The 10,165-nt window shown below is 36.2% G+C and overlaps 1 protein-coding gene across 1 annotated transcript in view; it reads left to right on the top strand.

The window, feature by feature from the left end:
• LOC120415322 (uncharacterized) overlaps nt 1-10,165 on the top strand; it is a 101,423-nt gene that overhangs the window by 459 nt on the left and 90,799 nt on the right. The window lies entirely within an intron of this gene.

Below are 10,165 nucleotides of genomic sequence, written 5' to 3'. Positions count from 1 at the left end.
AGATTCAAGATTCAAGATTCAAGATTCAAGATTCAAGATTCAAGATTCAAGATTCAAGATTCAAGATTCAAGATTCAAGATTCAAGATTCAAGATTTGTTTTTTGTTTTTTGTTTTTTGTTTTTGTTTTTTGTTTTTTGTTTTTTGTTTTTTGTTTTTTGTTTTTTGTTTTTTGTTTTTTGTTTTTTGTTTTTTGTTTTTTGTTTTTTGTTTTTTGTTTTTTGTTTTTTGTTTTTTGTTTTTTGTTTTTTGTTTTTTGTTTTTTGTTTTTTGTTTTTTGTTTTTTGTTTTTTGTTTTTTTGTTTTTTGTTTTTTGTTTTTTGTTTTTTGTTTTTTGTTTTTTGTTTTTTGTTTTTTGTTTTTTGTTTTTTGTTTTTTGTTTTTTGTTTTTTGTTTTTTGTTTTTTGTTTTTTGTTTTTTTGTTTTTTGTTTTTTGTTTTTTTTTTTTTGTTTTTTGTTTTTTGTTTTTTGTTTTTTGTTTTTTGTTTTTTGTTTTTTGTTTTTTGTTTTTTGTTTTTTGTTTTTTGTTTTTTGTTTTTTGTTTTTTGTTTTTTGTTTTTTGTTTTTTGTTTTTTGTTTTTTGTTTTTTTTTTTTTTGTTTTTTGTTTTTTGTTTTTTGTTTTTTGTTTTTTGTTTTTTGTTTTTTGTTTTTTGTTTTTTGTTTTTTGTTTTTTGTTTTTTGTTTTTTGTTTTTTGTTTTTTGTTTTTTGTTTTTTGTTTTTTGTTTTTTGTTTTTTGTTTTTTGTTTTTTGTTTTTTGTTTTTTGTTTTTTGTTTTTTGTTTTTTGTTTTTTGTTTTTTGTTTTTTGTTTTTTGTTTTTTTTTTTTTGTTTTTTGTTTTTTGTTTTTTGTTTTTTGTTTTTTGTTTTTTGTTTTTTGTTTTTTTTTTGTTTTTTGTTTTTTGTTTTTTTTTGTTTTTTGTTTTTTGTTTTCTGTTTTTTGTTTTTTGTTTTTTGTTTTTTGTTTTTTGTTTTTTGTTTTTGGGTAATTCTCCGCCAACTCACACAGCAGTTGCCCCGACCCCTCTTTCAAAACTTTTTTTCGTAAAATCGCGATAACTCGTGATGTTTATAAGCAAACCCCTTATGTCTATATATTAAAAATTTTTTAATTGTCTGCTCTACAACTTTGTAGAACATTAATACACTCTAAAAAATAACCCTGCAAAGTTAGAAAAAACACGAAATTTTAAAATGAAAAATTTTGTTCTAAATGAAAAAATGACCCTTCTGGGTCAATGTAGATTCGAAAAGTACATTAAATTTCCCATAAAATGACATGTTCCAAAATTTTTTACAGTCGAGTAACGGAAAATGGGAGAGCTTTTAAAACTTTTTTAGTGTTTTTTTCGATGAAAAATACGTTTTTTCGGAATTCTGAGTACGCCATCAAATCGGGCGTCTAATTTTACATAAAAGTCCCTTTGACACCAAATTTCTATCTCATCACCGTTTCAGGCTGCAAATTATTGAAAAACACCTCTTTTGTCGCATGTTCAAAAATGGAAGGGGTCGTACCGCCCCTCCGTCACGAGATATCAAAAAACGGACCTCGGATTCGTGATCAGGGACAAAAGTTACCCCTTAGGACAAAGTTTCACGCAAATCGAAGAGGGGTCGGGGCAACTTTTCCCGATTTCGTGTGAGTTGGTAGAGAATTACCCTTTTTGTTTTTTGTTTTTTGTTTTTTGTTTTTTGTTTTTTGTTTTTTGTTTTTTGTTTTTTGTTTTTTGTTTTTTGTTTTTTGTTTTTTGTTTTTTGTTTTTTGTTTTTTGTTTTTTGTTTTTTGTTTTTTGTTTTTTGTTTTTTGTTTTTTGTTTTTTGTTTTTTGTTTTTTGTTTTTTGTTTTTTGTTTTTTGTTTTTTGTTTTTTGTTTGTAGTTTTGGTTTGTAGAAAAGGTAGTGAACGGTGAGATTTCTAACATAGATGCGGAAAACTATTCAACGACCTTGTGATTATGATACAAAAAAGTAAGAAGTAACAAAACTATACAACTGAAAGAAAAAAAAACGATATTTACAACATAAAACAACAACTACGTAAACGTTGAGATATTGAAGCAAAAAGGGTACTAAGTAACTTAATACATGATTTAGCAGAATCAGAATACCACAACATTTACGACGAGACACTACTGAATTAACCGTTCAAAGTGAAACAGTTGAAGCGAAACCATTTCTTCATTCCCCGACAGAGATTTACAGCTAATAATCCAAATCGTAACAGAAATCACCTCTCAGTCCTGATTACGCCAGACTCTCGTTTGATCGCCGTTGGCCTTGTAACGCAGGACCGAATTGCTCGCGGGCAATAAGAGTCTGATTCCGCAAAAGTTTTCCTTTTCATCAGCCGATTTTTCTTCACCGCTAATCTTTGCACTCCTAAAGTAGGGGGTACAATTAACTTATCCGGTTTTACGGTACTAATATATTGACCACATTACGCCTCACCACAACCGCGCGTGAAGCCATATCTTATGACGCAGGTCATCACTTTTGCCTGCTTTTTTGGCAACCAACTCCAAACCACAACCGCACAAATGAGTGCCGCGTGATTTAGCAGGTTTAACTTAAAGATGAACATAAAATATGCTACACTACGAGCCATGACGCGCGAGATTCCCTCAGTCCTCGTTGCACAAGATCAAGGGAATCAGCAACGAAAAAAAAAACGAAGAAGATACCAAATTACCAACAGGTATGAGTATCAGGAAATTTCTTTTAAGTGAAATTTTACGGATTTCAAGTTCGCAAAAAAGTGAAAATAAAGCCAAGTTCGTCGAAGTTTTGCGTTTACGACCCCACCGAGTTTTTCATTGGTCAACGGTCAACCAAAGTAAAAAAAATCACCAAAATCATCTCGAACAAAAGAAACGACCCCAAGTGCAGAGCGAGTCACGCCCTAAGTGTTCCGTTGTTTATCTCGAATTAAACTTGTACCCGCTCGGAGGATGTCAGGTCGGGGACATTAAGACGAATTGTGCCGTTGGTCGTTCGAGGTCCAACCATTTTTTTGTCCTTCGAAAGAAAAAACGACGAACATGACATATGACACATGTGACTGCACCGGGGTTGCAGTTTAAAGGTCCTGCCGGGGAAGTGTTGCCAACTGGAGAGAAAAAAGAGAGGCAAAAATTACTGCCACTTGACGAGTTCAACCCGTTTCGAACAAGTTTGGCCGCCAGATATGGTCAAGTTGAGCATCTCTCCACCTCGTTGGGACAATTGGGCAGAAGCGACTTTGTCATTCATGTTCACCTTTAACCAAGGATATGGTGGGGGCATGGTGACAACTCAAAATTGAACTGTGTTTTATTCTTTATTGATATGAACATTTCTTTCAATTCAAAATTTATTGCACACTTTGCACCAAATTCTTCACCCTTGCAAATAATATCTGCACACCAAATAAATATTTGCACACTTGAAATCCTACCCCGACTGAGCTTTGTTGCTTTCGACCACTTTAGATCAGTTTCAAACTAGGGTGTGTGTCTTAGATAGTTTTTTCTGCTGTAGTTTGAGGTGTGCACTTTGTTGGAGATCTTTTTACAACTTGCACGATTGTCTAAAAACCTCTGAAATCCGCAATAAATCTTGAAAAAAATCGTGTTGAGACCCTGCCCGTTGCAACCCGCGGTGCAGATTCGATAATAAGGACGCCGGGATTTTCACTTTTAATGAACCCTGACCGACGACGACGATAACGCGCCCGAGGTATGGATGGCCTGGCCAGGTCCTGTGATGGGCGGGTGCACACGCAGAAGGAGGCGCGATTCCCGGCGCGGACTGGGTGCGTGTGTCTGCGCGAGCAGCCCAACACGTTGATTCCGCAGGGGTCAATTGACCAACCGGCCTCGGACCTCCTTTAGGGCTCCTCTTTTTTCTCCGTTTTTTTTCGCAAGATGTCAGTAATTTCTCGTCGTCGTCGTCGTCGGCATGCCGTTATTCATATTTTCGCAGAAGTCGGGCCATGTTTGCAGAGCATAAAATGTGTAATTTATGCGTCATTTGTACGATATCAGGCCGACTGTCGTTGTTACCTTTGTATTTGGCGGGTTTTTGGCTGAGATAAAGGTTTTTTGGGGGCCCAAACGTGACAAATTGATCGAGTGCTAAGTGCTTGTTTTCAAGTTGCGGCATGTCACGAAATTTCACTTTCTTCTGTGTCTTAACTCCGTGGCTTGCAAACTCGACTTGGCCGGATGATCATAAACGTCGATAATGAACGGGCTTTGTGTCTTAATTGTAGGAGGAAGAAGGGCTGGGTAGGATGTGGCCAACACACCCAGAGCTTTTTTTTTGGGCCCCGGATGCATAACTGCCGCATACCCTAACTTAACTTGAATGGCTCAATTGGGTCAAGCTCGAGTTGACTTATTACGCTGTTATCATGACCTTACAAGGAATATGACCAAAATGAATGGTTTAATTCGAAACTTATTTTCAGATACGTGTTTTGTGAAAATTGCATGCAATTTTGGTGGTTTTAGTCACTTCTAGTTAGTTTTGAGTTAAAAATCATCATTTTTTTCAAAAAGCCGATGCAAATTCTCATAATACCTTCTAAGAAACATTGAAGATTGATCATTTCGTTCCTGAAATACAGCTCCTCAAATATAAAGAAACAATAAAATCGAGATGTATAAAGAAACGATAATTTCAAGTCGTCGTGATCATGCTATCTTGTCGAACGTCGATTTACAGCCAAATTGAGTTAAAGAAGCCATTTTGTGCAGCTTTCAATGCCTTTTGATCTTCACAGATCCCCAAAATTCTATTTTAATCCTGAGATATTCAACAAAAACTTGAAAAAAAACTCCATGCATTGTTGTCACTCTTCATTCAAAAGATCTGACCGTGCTATCTTGACACACCCTGAAAATTTCTGCAAGTGTGACAATTGAACAAAAGAATTCAGTCAGAGGACGTTTGGTCACACGTACATACCTGACTATTATGAACATTTTTAACAATAGCTCGGGACCAAATTCAACCAAACTTCGTGACAATGTACATAACTATCAGCAAAACAAATAGTTTCAGTTATTGTTTACTTTGCTTGCTCTAGTTTTTGTTTATTCAAGGTCAAACATTAAAACGCGTTTTTCTCAAAACATCAAAAAGCGACGTGCGACAAGATACCACCATCACATCGAAGTGTTACCCAAACAGCACTCTATTTTCAAGTGCCGATATCTCAGAAACGATGGTACGATTGGTCAAATCAGAATAATAATCAATCTGGAAATTTCCTAATATCTTCGCAAAAAAATGCAATGAAAATTTTAAAATCAAGACGAACATTTCAAAAGGGCTGAACCTAGTGTGTCACTTTTTGACGTTTCGAGAAAAACGCGTTTTTATGTTTGACCTTGAATAAACAAAACCATGAGCACGCAATGTAAACAATAACAAACACGTTTTGTTAGGTTGATCATTCTGTTCATATGTTTTTATTGAATATCTCAGGATTGAAATCGAATTTTGGGGATCTCTGAAGGTCAAATGGTGAGGCATTGTGAGCTGCACAAAATGGCGTTCTTACCTCAAGTTGGTTCAAAATGCACGTGCGACAAGTTAGTACGACAACGACGATTTGTTTGAGATATCGAGATTTATATTTTCTTTAGTATTTTTGGTTTGATCAGTACGGGTTTCTCGCCGATATTTTGACTCCAAAATGGCGTGAATTTTAATAAAACTACTCATTTTCAGTTATACAAGCAAAATCAAAGCTCATTGTTTGCTTAAACCTTCTGTTGGAAACGTTACAACGCATGTTCAAATATTTGTTTAGCGAACCCTACGAACCTTATTTCTACCAGAATAGAGTTCAAAGTCAAAAACGAATGAAGGTTCAGAAGCAAACATAGTTTGCCAGCAAACTTGTCACCAGTGCTCAATTTTTTCGACTGCAAAACACATTATTCATCTTTGAATAGGTTTATGACAAATTGTTGGGAAAGTGGTAGAGCACCTTTCTGAACAACCGAATACGAGTCCGGTCAATATTTACCCATTGATACTCGGGGGTGAAGTTTGTATGGGAAAAATCGAAAAAATGTATGAAAAATCCTATTTTATTACGGTTTGGTCTGCACGGTGCGCTACTTTCATCCAAATTTTCTTAAAAGTGAGATTCTCATAATGAGAATCTCATTGGAAATTTAATGCTCTACAACTTTGTAGAACATACCAAAGCTGTAAAACTCGATCCTGAAAAGTTATTAGCGATTTAAAAAAGTTATTTTCGTCCGAAAAATTTATTTTTCACCAATTTGAGGCTCGAATATCAACGGGTTAATCTTAACCAATTTTGCTCAAAATTGGCACAGATGCTTAAAATAACCCAACAAAACCGTTTTCCGCTTGTGGAGCAAAGGGTCATTTTTTCTTGGCACATTCTTAGGGCATGCATTTTGGCCGATTTTCAAACGGACACTGGAATGGCTTCCATTTTTATGGTACAACAAAAACAACCCATCCACTTTAATGGCCCACAGGTCTTTTGTGGCCTAATGAAAGTTTCTGTTCGAACCTGGAAGTCCAAATGGGGAGAGCACCCAAACCTCTTCTAATTCCAAGGAATCTTTCACCCCAGGATTCTGACGAACTTATATCAAGTTTTTAAAGAAAAAAAATGACCCTTGATATCCACAAATTCGAAACACTTTATTCTTAGGGATGTAAACAAACATTGGTTCTCTCCAGTAGTACAGATTTTTAAAAAAATATCGGCTTCACACACTGAAACCAAAGAAACTAATGCTTATTTATGTTTTATGAGTGGTCTGATAACTTTTTTTGTGAAAATGTCAGTTAAATTCACCATTCCACAATCATTAATCTGGCAATTTGGAGGCAGTGTTTGGTTGCTCTGGATAAAGAAGTCTTGAGATGCAGTTTTTTTAATAATAACTTTACTAAGGAAATAGCAAGAGAATGTCCAAAAAAGGTCCTAAAATGCATTTGGCATGCCAGGGTAGAGAACCCAGAAATCGCTCACTTTATAGTGGGAATCTAGGAAATTTGACAAGAATTTAATGACAATTTATAGTTTTCGGTATAATTTGTTGTAGAACGTTGATAAACTGTTTGATTTTAAGTTTCCACAAGGTTTTAAGTATTTACAAGTTTATTTTTGTTGAAATTTTGCGTTTTAATAAAGTTTTCGTCCACGACAAAAATCAAGAAATCAAATGAAATTATGGCACAAATCTAAGCAAATATGGTCTCCCATTGATACACAACATGTTTCCGAATTACATTATTTTCAGTCAAAATTAGTACTTTTCCCTCATTAACATTATTACCCGCTGTAGTCGAAATCGACAAAAAAAATGGCAGCTGTAAAAACGCTTTTTTGAAGTGCTTTTAAAAACTTGATAAACGTTCACTTAATGGAACTAGACTGTATTCAACTAAATTAAACCATTTTATGGTTGAAAAATACGTAAGGATTCAAATTCAATCATTTCTCACATTAACACAATCGTTCATTTTTTTAAAAGTTTTAATCGTTTCTGAAGTATTTAAAAAAGTACCGCATAATAATGGGTTATTATGAAAATTTTGAAAATAAAAATCAGATTATTCGCTCTACACCATTGCTTGGCGTTCTCGATTGCGAGATTCCTACTCGAAGCTAGGTGTTCGAAGGCTTGATTGTTGAGGCAATTGCAAACCTCTTTTTACACCTTAGCTTCCATCCACCCCAGGATTCGAACTGACGACCTTTGGATTGTTAGTCCAACTGCCTACCAGCGACTCCACCGAGGCAGGACCCAGGGAGACGACTCCTACACCTGGACTGAGCTATCGACCTAACCTCTAGGTTAGACCGGGGCCAACATTTACTTCCCGTCCGCCGGAAGGCGTGATCAGACAAATCTCGTCTCGAAAAATGCCACCGGGACCGTCTGGGATCGAACCCAGGCCGACTGGGTGAGAGGCAACTACGCTTACCCCTACACCACGGTCCCGTTGGGAAAATAATAAATTTGTCGTGAGTTTTACAGAAAACCTAGATGTTTGGGTATCAGAAGATCGGAAATTTTATGCCCTTTCCGATGCCACATAGGTTGACTTGTGAATCGTGGACCGGTTCGGATGCCGGCGGATTTTCCGACGACGTAATTCTGGGTTGGTACGAAATTCCAACGAAAAATCTCTTCTATCGATACAAATACACCCAAAACGGTGTTATCCCCACTCCAAAATGTTTATTTAGCAATTCTATGGTAATATATTGACATTTAGTTGAATTAAAAGTTTGCAAAATTAAGTTTGGATAAGTTTTATATAGAATTTCCAGAGTTATATAAACTTGTATACTTAGTAGTTAGTAAACTTTATATTCAATCCAAACTATTTTTTTTAATCAGTCAACGATGCCTATTTGGAGTCGGGAGACTGGATATATGGTGAATTGTCAACAAATAACTTTATTTATTTGAATTTTTCGAAAGGTGTTCAAACTTTTTTTGCACCTTTTTTGATTTTTGTAATAGTATTTATTATAGAACTTTTTATAGAAATCATCTTTTCATGAGCTTTTTGTGATTGGTGCGCTGGAAGTGGGGACGCGAAGTCGTGATTATTCAGGTTAATTTTTTTGTGTGCTTTTGTGTCGCTGTTCGTATGGGGTGAGTGATTGTGCTAATCGAATAATAGCATCATTGGTGCGCTGGAAGTGGGGACGCGAAGTCGTGATTATTCAGGTTAATTTTTTTGTGTGCTTTTGTGTCGCTGTTCGTATGGGGTGAGTGATTGTGCTAATCGAATAATAGCATCATTGGTGCGCTGGAAGTGGGGACGCGAATTCGTGATTATTCAGGTTAATTTTTTTGTGTGCTTTTGTGTCGCTGTTCGTATGGGGTGAGTGCATAATTTGTAAAGGGAGCGCGTGGTCGTAAAAATATTCGGAGTGAAAAGTGATTTTTTTCGTGTGTGCCTTTTGTCGTGAATTATGTGTGTCGCATGCGGGCGGTGGGGCAACGTGCTTGCTTGACAGGATCGATCGTGTTTTTATGTGTGCTATTTCTTGCTAGCAATGATCAGTCCTTCCTTTATCATCGTTGATCGGAGGGCACGCCGTCGGTTGAGTTTGTCGTAGTAATTGTGTTCCAAATTAACAGGGTGTTAATTGTGTTCCCTACTTCAGTCGATTGCGGGCAGTGAGGCCACGCGCTTGCCTTACTGAATTATTTGTGTCTTTTTCGTTGAGTAATTGGTGTTTTTTTGTGCTTTTGTAAACTTAATTAATTGTTTGTGATTTTCAAAGCCCTTCCTATATCGTTGATCGGAAGGCACGGCGTCGGGTGGATTGTGTTTAAATTTTTCGAATAAGGTTTTATTTTTTTGCGGTGAAAAAGCCATTTCTATATAATGATTGAAAGACGCACTGACAATTTGGATAGTCGAGTTAATAGTGGAGCAAAATAACTGTGTGTGAGTGATTTTGTGTGTTAACCAGAAAGACCTTCCCATAGCATCGTTGCTCGGAAGGCTCGCCGACGGGTCTGTTATGAAAGTCCTCCCCATAGCGTCGTAGCTCGGGAGGCATCGAAAAGCCAATACCTTATCCTACTAACCAAAAAAAAAATCACGTGATGCTTGAAGGAGATGCTGTGGATTCAACGGTCTCATGCGGTATCAACAAGTATATAGCGAAAAACTATGTGCTTGATGAGTCTGCAACTTCAACTATCGGACTAACATTCCTCCCTTTCGTTGAACTGCAGGCTTCTTGGGAGGGCGCCGGTATTGACTAATAAAGTCGGGATCTTCAGAGGTTAAACAGTGAACGGATGGTTGGCTCCCACTGATCATTTTTGATTCATTGTTTAACTTCAGCTGATCTGTCAATAACGGAGTAGCAGCTCATTGGCAGTCAACCATGCTCATGCTCATGCTCATGCTCAAATCATCTTTTCATGAGCTTTTTGTAGCAAAATGTTCGGCATGAGTTTCTGAACAAAACGTAGTACTAGGCTTCTGTCAAACTTAAAATTGTTTACATGTTTCACCACAAAATGTGCAAAGTGCCCAAGGGGTGTAAATACTTTTTTTACATACTGTATAAAAAATACAGATTTTGGGAATTAGATTTGTTTAGTGAAAATAAAAATAATTTAAAAATCGCCTTATTCGTGTTCGATCACAAA

This window comes from Culex pipiens, chromosome 2 (genome assembly GCF_016801865.2).
Source record: "Culex pipiens pallens isolate TS chromosome 2, TS_CPP_V2, whole genome shotgun sequence".
NCBI classification, from domain to species: domain Eukaryota; kingdom Metazoa; phylum Arthropoda; class Insecta; order Diptera; family Culicidae; genus Culex; species Culex pipiens.
The sequence above is the reverse complement of the archived record's forward strand: the minus strand, read 5'-3'. Positions and strand labels throughout refer to the sequence as shown.